Here is a 14,583-nt window from a genome sequence, read left to right as displayed (position 1 = left end):
CACACAGACTTCTGCTCAGGGGAGTGAAAGCATCGGCCTGAGCAGGTGGGGTCCCCACTCTGGTCACTTCGAGTGTCAGCACAGGTCTTGGACACGAGGCCCCATGACGAAGGTCCTTCAGCCACAAGAAGTAGGAACGCTCTGGTCTGGGGACAGGGTCCCCGCCGGGTGCCGGCGTCCCCAGGACCAGGCCGCGCCCCCCACCCCCAGCGTCGTGCGCGCTGCTGGCCGTGCGGGCTGCCCCGGGCGTGGGCGCGCTCTTGGAGGGCCTGCTGGGCCGACTCCTCCCAAGTCTGCACCTGCCCCCCCCCCCCGGGGCACCCACGTGCCGGCGAGACGGCGGCGAGGCCCTGCTGTCCCGCGTTAAGGCCGGCCCCCCCCCCACCCCCACTCAGGCACGGCCCCTGCCCGGCTCCGACTTGACGGCGACGCCCAATCAGCGCTGCCGAACCGGCCGCGTCGTCCTCCTGCGCACCAGTCCACGTCCACGCCGAAGGGCCAATGTCCAAACAACCGGACGCCCGCTGAGGGGGGACCAGGTCCCGGGCTCGCAGCCCAGCAGCGGCGGACCCCGGGGGACAGCGTGAGTCTCCGGGCTCCGACCAGCTTTTCTGCCTTTTTTCAAGCGGCTGATGTGCCCTCGGCTCTGCCGAGTCTCCCTCACCCCTGTCCCCGAGCGAGGTTCTAGGAGGTTCTGCGCAGCCTAACCAGATCCAGTAGGAGCTCCCCCCACCCCCGCTGGAAGAGGAGGGGCTGGCCCCCACCGGGACAACGCGCTTTCCTCTGGGCCGCGGGACCCCCAGTGGGTAGACTGTGCAGGCGGAGGGGGAGGGTGGGAGCCCCAGGGCCAGGGTGGCCTGGCGGGGAGTGGGCGCGGGTGTCGGGGGAGGCACGGCGTGGGCAGATGCCACGTCCACGGCGCTCACCCGTCTGCACGGGGCGTGCAGGTGTCACTTGGCTCTCCCAGTAACCAAGAGGCAGGAATCCCTGTCGCCACGTCCCAGGCATGGGAACTGCGGGGACAGAGATGGACCCAGGCCTCCCCGCTGGCAATTCTCTGTTCAGACCAGGTCTGTCTGGCTTTAAAGGGTACGCTCTTGGCCACAGTTGAGACGCCGGAGGCTTGTAGTTAGTTCAGCCAGGTACATGACCAGCTCCTGCAGAGACACTGGGGCAGTGGGGGGGGGGGGGGGAGCAGTGGGGAGGGACATTGGGGTGGAGGCAGTGGGGTGCAGGGACAGTGGGGGAACAGTGGGTGGGGGGCAGTGGGGGGGACAGTGGGATGGGGACAGTGGGATGGGGGACAGTGGGTGGGGGACAGTGGGATGGGGGGACAGTGGCGGGACAGTGGGATGGGGGACAGTGGGTGGGGCGCAGTGGGGTGGGGGGACAGTGGGGGAGACAGTGGGATGGGGGACAGTGGGTGGGGGGCAGTGGGTGAGAGGCAGTTGGGGGACAGTGGGATGGGGGACAGTGGGGGGGACAGTGGGATGGGGGACAGTTGGTGGGGGGACAGTGGGATGGGGGACAGTGGGTGGGGGACAGTGGGTGGGGGACAGTGGGATGGGGGACAGTGGGTGGGGCGCAGTGGGGGGACAGTGGGATGGGGGACAGTGGGGTGGACAGTGGGATGGGGGACAGTTGGTGGGGGGACAGTGGGATGGGGGACAGTGGGATGGGGGACAGTGGGATGGGGACAGTGGGTGGGGGGCAGTGGGATGGGGGGCAGTGGAGGGACAGTGGGATGGGGGACGGTGGGGGGGACAGTGGGATGGGGGACAGTGGGTGGGGGGCAGTGGGATGGGGGACAGTGGGGGGGACAGTGGGATGGGGGGACAGTGGGTGGGGGGCAGTGGGCGGGGGGCAGTGGGCGGGGGGGCAGTGGGGACTGAGCTCCTCCCACCCCCCTGCCACATCAACATCTGCATCGCCGCACAGGCCCCCAAGCGCTGGCTCCTGTCTCGTGAGCCCTGGTGCTGCCCCTGCAGGCCCCTGTTGAGCCTTTGTGGGTTCCACCATGGAAGGGGCTCCAGAATCAGTTCCAGCCCGAGTACGTGGCATTCGGGGGGGACATGAAATGCCTGCCCAACGAACAGCCCCACGTGCCCGCAGTGTTACATGGAGCCCCCTCTCAAGAACCTTCCTCAACAGACTTCCAAGTGACTCAGAACCGTCGTGATCCAGGGGCTGGTTTCTGATAAATTAGCAGGCGAGTTTATAGCATCAGACAACAAAATCAATATTGTGTGCTTCCCTGTGAAATAACAGAGGTATTGTTTTTATCTTTTCAACGAACAAATAAGGAGCATAAAAAAGCGGGAATACATTATTTAAAGTAAAATACTGAACAAATTGAAAAGTTATGAAATTCCAGGCACCTCTGGACTGTCACCTGATGGGACCTAATGCCACCTAGCAAGAAAGAGAGAGGAGATTCCCTGGGGGAAACAGTTATTTTTAGGATATAGGAGTAGAGCCTGGATTCCATTTCAACAGTGCTTCCCAAACTGATCTCTTGGGGAAAGTAGTGCTCATAATTGTATTATGGGGGGAAAATTTTTTGAGAAATCTTTTTTAACCCAAAGTGAAACACTGTGCTTTTCCCTGTAGGACTTCTCAGAGTCTTTAATGTGCTAATAAACATAGTAAAGCTCCAGGAGGAAAATAAGAGTAGAGTGTTTTCTGATTTATGTGACCACCAGGATGCTGTGCGTGAATTGTGGGGGGGGGGGTGAATTGTGGGGGGGGGCAGTCATCGTGGATGGATCCCAGGAGACAATTTGTTCAATGGAAATTAAGAATTAAGAAATTCTTTTTTTTTTTTACATTTATTTATTTTTGAGAGACAGAGCACAAGTGGAGGAGGGTCAGAGAGAGAGGGAGACACAGAATCCGAAACAAGCTCCAGGCTCTGAACTGTCAGCATAGAGCCCAATGCGGGTCTCGAACTCACTAACTGTGAGATCATGACCTGAGCCGAAGTCAGAAGCTCAACCAACTGAGCCACCCAGGTGCCCCCACAGACTTTCTTTTTTGTGAGGGAGAGGGCACAACTAAGAGGCAGAGAGAGGGAGAGGGAGAAAGAGAGAAAGAGAATCCCCCAAGGGGCAGAGAGAGGGAGAGAGGAGAAAGAAACAGGGCTCACACAAAACGGGGCTCGAACTCACAATGGTGAGATCATGACCTGAGCCGAAGTCGGACACTTAATCGACTGAGCCACCCAGGTGCCCCCAAAGTTAGGCAATTCTGAGTTCTACCTAAGCCAGTTCCAGAGAGTCCCAAAGTTGTGTCCCAGAATCAGTGGGCTTTCTCTTCCTAAATTTTCTGGAAGAGACCAACTCCTATCACCCCCTGGACCTGGCTGCGAGCTGGCCCTGCAGTTTCCCAGGAAAGAGCAACCCCATGCCTTACACCATGGTCACCTTTGAATATATCCCGCGGCCGTGCTGCTGCTAGGTCTCCTTCCAGGTGGTAAGTTACCATCTCCTTCCCTGGTCATCAGCCACTGAGGGTGACTGACATCGCCTCAGTGAGCATCCCAGGCTCCCCGTTCCACCCTCGTCACTCAGTCTGAGGGACTTTGGCCACACGTTTGCAGGTTTGGGTGAGCGAGAGCAGCTCGTTCTGTGGCTTCTCCTAAGGCTCCTGGCTGCACCTGTTAGGGGTGCATGGACCATGGAATCTGGGCTGTGGTTACATAGCCAAATACCTCGCGTCTCCACGAGTGTCCTGGAGGGACACAGACTAGGACGTTTTGCTCTTTCTATCAGTCCCTTTGATGAAAAGTAAGGAAAAACGTGAAGACCAGCCTGCCATTCACCCCTTGTGTGGCCATTATTGAGCCACTTGAATTCTCTGCTCACGGTACCCTACTCCGAACACTGACGTCTAGAATCCTTCCTGCTCGGGGCACCTGGGGGGTTCAGTCGGTTGGGCGTCTGACCTGGGCTCGGGTCATAAAATTGCAGTTGGTGAGTTCGAGCTCCGCGTCGGGCTCTGTGCTGACAGCTCAGAGCCTGGAGCCTACTTCAGATTGTGTGTCTCCCTCTCTCTCTGCCCCTCCCCTGCTCATGCTCTGTCTCTCTCTCTCTCTCAAAAATAAATAAACATTAAAAAAAAAATTTAGAATCCTTCCTGCTCTAACACCACACATGTACACACTCTTTGAGTGCGCAGAATAGATTACAATCAAAACAAACAAATACCTACATACACGTGGATCTATCACTCCTCTTTGACAGCTCGGACAGCCTTTCCTCTGCCGCAGGATGGCCATCATTTACCGAGCTCATCTAAGATCCAGACGGCAGGCTAGCCACTTGAAATCCTTACCTTGTTGAACCCTCTCAACACGCCCCATGCAGAGCATCAGAGCTGTGTCCTATCAGTGCAGAGTGTTACCGGCAGGGCTTTGTATGAACTGCGCTCTGCTCACACACGAGGGACAGGATCTCAGTGCTGCGTGGGGCGCACTCTGGGCTGTGTCACCTCATCTCCGCCCCCTCCCCGTATCCCAGATGCTGGGGTTCCACGGACTGTGAAATTAGCAAAGGGTCACAAACTTGTGAGGTGACAATAATGGACACACCATTCGGAGCAGAACTGTGCCGGAGGCAGGGAAGGTGTTATGATTTGCAGATATTTAAAAACTACACAATTGAAATCATCTGCAATGAGTGTGTTATAAATAAGCCACGTATTCACTGTAAGTTTTTTCCTAAACGCAAAACAGATTCTGATATATTGCGTGTCACTGGCCTGAGAGGCGTGGTCCACGTGCACAATTGTTCATGAAGTCCAAGCGGCCCTTCCGGGGGCCTCTCCATGACTGGAACTCCCTCCTCCTTCCTGGCCCCAGGAGGGTCCGTGTCCAGAAAAGCTTTAGCAGCTCGGCCCAAATGTTGACTATGGCTACTCACTCAGTTAGTTAGACTGGATCACTGGTTTTTCAGAACTTAATGCACAACGTGTACTCAATAGCGGAGTTTTGTATTTAGAGATCTCTTATTATTTTAATGTCACACTGTCACGTGTTCACGGGGTAGAGTCCAAAGGGGGCCAACCTTCCCGGCAGGTTGGAGCCACAGAGTCAGGGTTTTAGAGTCTGGGGCGGGGTGGGGCGGGAATCAGCACCCCACTCAGATGAGACTATTTTACAGACAGAGAAATGGAGGACCCGTGGGACACTCATCTACGGTCACAGGGGTTGGTTCCACCACTCGGTCCTCAGACCCAGATCCAGCTCTCACGTCCAGAGACCACACCAACATGGTCTTTGCTCGGCACGGGAATTAGATCACGAGGAGAGATTTTAAAATGTCTCTGGTATGTCTTCTGTTGCTCAGAAGGACTCCGCTCTATGAAGACAGAGTGTTTATGGAAAATCATCTCCTCAAAAGTTCTATTTTTTTGCTTTAATGGTCATCATCTGTTGGTGGAAAAACACAGCTCCATGACAAATGGTAGAATACGAACTGTGGAGCAAACCAGAGTTCTTGGTTTGGGTTTTCTTTTGCTGAAACACAGAGGATTTCCATTCTTGCCCTTTTGGTTCAGCCTGGTGTTTAAAAGGTTTCCTCCCCAGCTGTATGGCTCCGAGCTAAAGACAACCATCGTTTCCTACTGGGCATAGAGCAGAGGTGACAAAATTTTCTGTCAAGGGCCAGCCAGATAATAAACAATTTGGGCTTTGAAGACCACATGATCTCTGCTGCAGCGACTCACATCTGCCCATGATGTGTGACTCACATCTGCCCACCAACCGCAGCGTGATAGTGGTTGGTGACAATGTGTAAACAAATGGGCGTGGCCGTGTGCTAATAAAACTTTATGGACACAAAGTGGCAGAGGGCCAGATGTGGCCTGCAGGTCAGAGTTCGCCAACCCCCGATATATATGATGCCAGTGTATTTGAATGGAAAGTTCAGTGAAGCATTGCATCATCAATGGATATATTCTGGAATTTTACAAACATTCATCAAGCCCTTTAACAACCGAGTGACCTTTTAACATTTTGCTTGGGCATGCTGTCTTGTGTTGTCATAACCACCGTCACATTTAAGAAAATGATCAAGGTGAGCTTTGTGAAGCGTTGTAGTGTTGTTGAGACGCCAGCTCTCAGGACATTCAGACGAAGGGTTGGGAAAGAGCGAGCTTTGAGTATTTATCATAGCTGTTCTACAAAGCTAGGAAGCTTCTGCATACACATCGCTAACAGTGCAGGTCTTGGGTACGGGAATTGTTTTCTCCCTCGTGACCTCTTTGTGAAGTAATCCCGAGTTCCCTTGTCTACATTAAGAATATTGCCAGTGGAGTGCCTAGGTGGGTCAGCCGGTTGAGCGTCCGACTTCGGCTCAGGTCATGATCCCACAGTCTGAGTCCCGCATCAGGCTCTGTGCTGACAGCTCGGAGCCTGGCTGCATGAGCAAAGTAATCTGACGGAAGGTTTCCTTTGTCACACGTGTGCCAGCCTGAACCTGCTGTTCGTTACGGGTCTGCTGGCCTTGAGGCAAGGCTTTCTTCCCTGGGTGCCCAGGAAAGGGCACAAGAGAAAGCCCAGCGTGTGAAAGAGAGAGGTGTAACCCTGCTGGAAGCTTCTCGGGGCCTGACCTCGGCCAAATCCGTTCTTTCACTTGCCTCTCTGCCTCTCAGTGGGGATGAGAACCTTGGCCCTCCCTCATCTCCCAGGATTGTAGGGTAGATGAAGCAAGTTCTCAGTCACCACTCCTTCCTACAGATCACCCTGTACGTAAATTAGAGAAAGATCAAAATGGAAAAAAAAAAATTCTCGCAATGAGCCATATTTTACACGTCAAAACTACATGGCAGCATATTGAGAGACCGAATACGCCCGTGGACAATGGCCAGAGCCTATGTGACAACAGAACTCTGACCCACGAGCCCTGCAGTGACCGGCTCAGGAAGCCAGGCCGCACTTCTGCAGCAACTGGCCCAGAAGGGCCAGGATTGGGCCGTGACCGGCGGGATCCCTCATTCTCGCCCCCGCTTCCGAATCAGCACTGGCCAGCGAAAGTCAAATGTGCTCCCCGGGATGCCACCTGCAGTGAGCCTGCCTCCAGCCTCCCCACACCAACGGCTGGCACCAGGGCACACCTGCAGCCTTCCTTCCCTTCGTCCCCCTCCCCTGCCCGCCTGTGAGTCTCTGCCAAGCGCGGGGGATGGTGGCCGCGTCCCCTGCTGCAGCGAGTCTGAGCGAAGGGCCTCTGCCCTTGTCCGGGTGGCCTCTGTTGCTTTCCCATCATCCCGCAGTTATCTCAGCGCCTCTTTTGCCACCAGCCATCCCCGAGTCGGTGTGCCCCACTCGCCGGGACCTGGCCCTGGCTCCCCCCACCTCACTGGAGGAGTCCCGTGCAGTGTCCAGCAGCCTGAACTTCGCCACCGTCCCGCACAGAGATCATCCCAACAGAAGGACAAAATGTCCACGTTACCGGAGAGTAATGTTCGTATATTAAAAAGGGCTTCAAAACAGGAAACAAACGTTGACAAAGCCACACTTATTGTGGAAACAATACAACCATCTCAATAAACAGGCCACGCAGAAAAAAATATATACTGATCAAAAGGTAGACCCGAACATAATTCACAGGCTTAATTCACGGACATGTGTAGAAATCAGCCTACGGCAATTGGAGAATAAACTAAGCGTACCTTGAACTTCTACAAAGACCACACTGTAGGCCACTAAGGAAGCTTCAGCAAATCTCAAGGACTATTACTGTTGGAACACAATGAAACTGAGTGAGAAAGATATGTGGGTCTTTTTAAGTTTATTTATTTATGAGACAGAGACCGCGCGAGTGGGGGAGGGGCAGAGAGAGAAGGAGAGAGAGAATCCCAAGCAGGCTCCGAGCGGCCAGCACAGAGCCCGATGCATGGCTCGAACTCACGAAACCGTGAGATCACGACCTGAGCCGAAACCAAGAGTTGGACGCCTAACCGACTGAGCCACCCAGGCGCCCCAAAGACGTGTTCTTTAGAGCCCATGCATATAGGAAAGTTTTTAAAAACTCACATCATGAAACAGGTGAGGGTAACTAAGAGTACCCTGAGTAATGTATGAAAGTGTTGAATCACTATATTGTACACCTAAAACTAATAGAACTCGTATGTTGACTACACTGGAATTAAAAACAAACAAAAAAACTCCTGTCAAAGCATAAATCATACTGGAAGCTTCTATACTTAGAATTAACCAGTGATGAAAATACCATTAGCTGGGATGCCGCTAACATAGTTCTCTGCCGGAAATTTATAGAAAAATAGATTGAAAATCAATGCACTGCGTGCCCAACCAAAGGCAGCGTTTTCTAAATAGAATAAATTTGAATCAAGAGATGACCACAAACCACATATAATGTGAAGTTCTCTTTATAAAAGTGAAAAGAACATAGAAACAAGAGAAAGGACGAGTAAAAGCAGAATTGTGAAATAAACATAAATCTCTAGCCAGATGAGAGACAGAAAAAAAAGAAATCATAGGAATATAAAAAGGAACATAATTATGCATGGAATATAACAACTATAAAAAACTTACATAAATAATTTTCGTTATGTTTCTTCTTTATTGTTCTCTGAAAAATAACATTTTTTCTATCAGTCAACCTCACCTATTTTTTATTGTAGGAGGCCAATATAACTTTGATATCAAAATTCAGACAAGGACTTATTAAAAATACCAGCAAGCCTGGGGTGCTTGGGTGGCTCAGTTGGTTAAGCCTCCGACTTCAGCTCAGGTCATGATCTCACGGTGCATGAGTTCAAGCCCCGCATTGGGCTCTGTGCTGACAGCTCAGAGCCTGGATCCTACTTCGGATTCTGTGTGTGTCTGTCTCTTTGCCCCTCCCCCACTCGTGCTCTGTCTCTCTGTCTCTCTCTCTGTCTCTCAAAAATAAATAAACATTAAAAAAAATGTTTTTTAATGTCAGCAAGCCCAAGTCAGCAATATTTTAAAAAGATAAAATATCATGACTCAATGTGTCTACTCTAAGTATCTATATGACTGTACATATATAGTTGAATTTTATTATTTAACTCAATATACGTTTAAAGGAAATTCGGCTGTTTACGTTTCTTGTAATCAAGTTGACTAATAATTTTCTACACTTTGCATTACGTCTTGTGTGTGTGTGTGTGTGTGTGTGTGTGCATATGTGCTTTCTGGTTCTTCTCTTTGTTGTCTCCTCAACCCTGCTGACTTCTGGCAGACCATTGTCCAAATTGTGTAAGGAAGCCTAAGGACAGATTGGAGGGTCCTAGAACCTGGTGGAAACCTCCGAAGCAGGGATTACCTCCCTGGCCTTCAGATCAGAAAAGCTCTCAACCCCAAGTTAGAGTGACACAGTGAGGGAGCCAGCCACTTTCTGACCATCTCTGGGGTCAGCCCTGTGCCATGGCTCAGAGAAGAGAACCCAGCTCTAACGAACAGGCAGTGAGGGAAAGCCTGTGCTTAAAACAAAACTCAGTAATAAAAAAAAATTTTTTTAAAGCATAAAACCAAAATCAAGGTGACCAAAAAAGGATAGTCCACATATAAGAGAGAATATTATGCTGCATTAAAAATCATGCCCTAGAAAAATATTTAATGACCCAAAATCTAATTGTTGATTGTGGGTTGCTTTCACTGAGAATTAATTTAGGAGCTAAATAATACAATTCTTTGCACACATAAAAATGTGTATTATACAGATACAAAAAGCCTCGAGAAAGAAATAACATAAAGTTAACAGTGGTTTGAGGGACTGTGGGTGAATTATATTTTCTTTTTTTCATTTAATTATATTTTCTAATTTCTTTTTTTTTAATTTGTTTTAATCTTTATTTATTTTTTGAGAGAGAGACAGAGTGTGAGCACGGAAGGGGCAGAGAGAGAGGGAGACACAGAATCTGAAGTAGGCTCCAGGCCCTAAGCTGTCAGCACAGAGCCCGACACGGGGCTTGAACTCACAAACTGTGAGATCATAACCTGAGCCGAAGCTGGATGCTCAACCGACTGAGCCACCCATGTGCCCCTATATTTTCTAATTTCTACAATAAACATATATTACTTCCATAACAACAAAACAAACAAATTGTTTTTTAATGATTATTTATTTTTTACAGAGAGAGAAAGTGAGCAGGGGAAGGGCAGAGAGAGAGGGAGACAGAGGATCCTAAGTGGGATCTTCCCTGAGAGCACAGAGCCCGATGTGGGGCTCGAATTTACAAACCATGAGATCATGTCCTGGGCTGAAGTCACATGTTTAACCAACTGAGCCACCCAGGTGCCTCCAAACAAATTATTTTTTTAAATGAAATTATGAAATAGGGTGTACTGCATAGTTTCTAAATATATACATAAATTATAAGTACTTTCGTAAAAAGTACTAAATATCAAAAGATACCACTAGACACCAAACATATCCTATCTGAGTATAATCTACGAAAGTTAGAATGCAAAGTAAGGGGCGCCTGGGTGGCTCAGTCAGTTGGGCGTCCAGCTCTTTATTTCAGCTCAGGTCATGATCTTACAGTCCGTGAGTTTGAGTCCCGCATTGAGTTCCACGCTGATAGCATGGAGCCTGCTTGGGATTCTCTCTCTCCCTCTCTTGACCCTCCCCTGATCATGCTGTATCTTTCTCAAATAAATAAAACTTAAAAAAAATTAAAGAATGCAAAATAAAGATATGAGTATGAATATTTCTGTGCCAAATAACATGGCATTAAAATATTTGGAGTGTAAACTCTTCATGACACAAGGAGAAACTGAGAAAACATGTTTGTGGTAGAAGACAACTAAGCATCTTACAAATCTTCAATGCGGAGTTGGAGATCTAAACGACACAAATACAAAGTCTGCTTTAGCAGATGTATTAAGACTTGCACCTTTGGGGCTCCTGGGTGGCTCAGTCGGTTAAGCGTCTGACTTCAGCTCAGGTCATGATCTCGAGGTTTGTGAGTTCAGGTCTCTCATCAGGCTCTGTCCTGACAGCATAGGGTCTGGAACCTGCTTCAGATTCTGTGTCTCCTTCTCTTCCTCTGCCCTTCCCCTGCTCACTCTCTGTCTCTCTCTGTCTCTCTCTCTCCCTCTCTCTCTCTCTCAAAACTAAACCAATATTAAAAAATTTTTTTAAAAGATTTGCACCTTTTAAACATCAAATACATATAAATTTTTCAAACTCATGAAACATTCACAAAAATGTATCATACAGCAAATAAGGAATAATACCTCAATGGATTTAAAAGGAAATGATGCAGGAAGTCAGTATTACCTCAGTAAAAGCCCACACAAAACCACTACAAGAAAACTACAGATGGACATCCCACACAAACATTGATGCAAAAATCCTCAACAAAGTATCAGCAACCTATTGAAAGAATTATACACCACGACCAAGCAGACTTTACTCCTAGAACACAAGCACAGCTCAACGTATGCAAATTGGTCAACATAATGCACCATATTAACAGACTGAAGGAAAAAAAACCCACAGGATTATTTTAATTGATGCAGAAAAAAACGTTTCACAAAATTCAATGCTATTTTGGAAAAAAAAAAAACAACACTCAACAAACTAGGAATAAAGGGAAACTACCTCAACATAATAAAAGCCATATGTGAAAAACCCACAGTGAGCATTATATTATACTCAATGGTGAAAGACTGAAAGCTTTTCCTCCAAGATCAGGAACAAGGCAAGGATGTCCACCCTTACCACTTCTATTCAGTATAACAACAGAAGTTCTAGCCAAGGCAATTAGGCAAGAAAAGAAATAAGTCATCCAAATTGGAAAAGAAGAAGTAAAATTAGTTCTTCTCACAAATGATGAGATCTTATATGAGGAAAAATTTAAAGATAACACACACACACACACACACACATTTTTTATACTAGTAAATGAATTCAGCAAAGTGGTAGGATACAAAGTCAGCTCACCAATGTCAGTTGCACTTCTGTACAGTAATGCGAACAATCTGAAAAGGAAATCATGAAAATTATCGTATTTACAACAGCATCAGAAAGAAGAAAATACTTAAGAATTAACTTAACCTAGGAGAGTAAAGACTTACAGAGTGAAAACTACAAGACATTGCAGAGTGAAATTAAAGAAGATATAAATAAATGAAAACACATCCCATGTTCATGGATTGGAAGATGTAATATTGTTAAGATACCAATACTATCCAAAGCAACCTACAGATTCAATGTAATCCCTATCAAAATCCCAATGACATTTTTTTGCAGATGTAAAAAAACCCATTCTAAAATTCATAGGGAATCTCAAGGGGCCCAAAACAGTCAAAATAATCTCGAAGAACACAGTTAAAGGACTCACACTTGTGATTTCAAAACTTGCTACAAAGCTACAGGAATGGAAACAGAATATAGACCAATGAGATAAAATAGAAATCCCAGAAATAACTCTTCATATATATGGTCAAATTATTTTTGACAAGAGTGCTTTTCAACAAATGGTGCCAGGAAAACTAACATCCACATGCAAAAGAATAAAGTTGGACCCTTACCTCACACCATATACAAAAATCAGCTCGAAGATGTAAGAAAATAACCGTAACTATAAAACTCATAGAATAAAACATAGGGCAAAATTTACATGTCACTGGATTTTCGTTTCTTGGATATGACACCAAAGGCACAGGAGACAAAAGGAAAAAATAGACAAATGAGACTTCATGAAAAAAAATTTAATTTTCTGCATCAAAAGGTACTATCAACAGTGTGAAAAGACACCCCACAGGATCAGAGAAGATATCTGCAAACATCTGATATAGATACAGATATACATATGGATATGGATAAGGAGTTGGTATTCAGAAAAATACAGGGAACTCCTGAAACTCAGTAACAAAAACCAAACAGTTCAACTAAAAAATGTCAAAGGACTTGAGTAGACATTTCTCCAAAGGTGTACAAATGGGCCAGTAAGCACATGAAAAGAAGCTCAACATTACTCTTCATTAGGGAAATATAAATCAAAACTACAATGACATAGCACCTCACACCCATTAGGATGTCCACTACCATAAAAATAGAACATAACAAGTGTTGGCGAGGATGTACAGAAATTAGAACACTTGTGCACTATTGGTGGGAATATGAACCGGTGTGGCTCCTGTGGAAAACAGTCTGGTACTTCCTCCAAAAATTAGACATAGAATTACCATATGGTCCAGCAATCCCTGTTCCAAGCATACACCCAGAAGAATTTAAAGCAGGGCTTTGAAAAGACATTTGTAGACCCATGTTTATAATATCATTATTTACAAGAGCTAGTATGTGGAAGGAACTCAAGTGTCCATCAATAGACGAATGAGCAAAATGTGATCCAGTCACACCATGGAATATTATTCAGCCTTAAAAAGTAAGGAAATTCTGACATTCGCTACAACATAGATGGATCTTGAGGACATTATGCTGGATGAAATAAACCAACCACAAAGAAGACAAATACTGTATGAGTCCATAAAAATCATCAAAACCGTAGAGACAGAAATAGAAGCATGGTTGCCAGGGACTGGGGAGACGGTGGAATGAGGAGTTATTGTTTCATGGCTATAAAGTTTGAGTTTTATAAGATGAAAACAGCTCTAGAGATGGATGGTGGTGATGATTGCACAATATTGGGAAGGTATTAAATACCAGCAAACTATACACTTAAAAATGGTTAAATGCTAAAATTGCATGTTATGTATATTTCACCACAATTTTTAAAAAGGGGGGGAAATGAGATTTTACAGGTCATATTACCAAACGGTGATACATAGAATTACAAATAAATGAAAATTTATACCTCCAAATCCAACCTTTTGAAAATAATATGTACATACATACACACATGTTGATTAACAAATAAATAAATATCTGATTAAAGAAGAAATGGCCATCCCAAAGGAAGACTATTAAAAAAGTAATTACAATTACAGCACTACATATCAGAGTGTATAAAATGTGTCCAAACCGGGGGCGCCTGGGTGGCTCAGTCAGTTAAGCGTCCGACTTCAGCTCAGGTCACGATCTCAGGGTTTGTGAGTTCAAGCCCCGCATTGGGCTCTGCGCTGATAGCTCAGAGCTGGAGCCTGCTTTGGATTCTGTGTCTCCCTCTCTCTGCTCCTCCCCTGCTCATGCTCTGTCTCTCTTTCTCTCTCTCTCTCTCTCAAAGGATAAATAAATATTTTTTTAAATTTTTAAAAAGAAGAATGTGTCCAAACTGTACTCAGAAAAAACTCCGATTCTTAAAATATGTTGTTCGTTCTTATTGTCAGTTTTATAAATAGCTACTATCAATGGAATGTCTACTATATTCTAAGCACAGTGACAAGCGCTGAATGTGCATTATCTGATTTAATTACTCCCTGGATCTTACCAGCTAGATGCTGCATAATTAGCATAAAGGTGAATGCAGGAAGCTTCCAAACCAAGGGACCAAAAAGGGCATCAAAATATCCTTAAGGAAAACATACAAAACGTATGAAAAGAATGGATTAAGATGAAAAACAGGAAATAATGAATGTGTAAACAGAAAAACTGAAACTGATTAATCAGCCCGAAAGCCGGTTCTCTGAAA

This window comes from Acinonyx jubatus, chromosome C1 (genome assembly GCF_027475565.1).
Source record: "Acinonyx jubatus isolate Ajub_Pintada_27869175 chromosome C1, VMU_Ajub_asm_v1.0, whole genome shotgun sequence".
NCBI lineage: Eukaryota > Metazoa > Chordata > Mammalia > Carnivora > Felidae > Acinonyx > Acinonyx jubatus.
Note: the sequence above shows the minus strand (reverse complement) of the source record.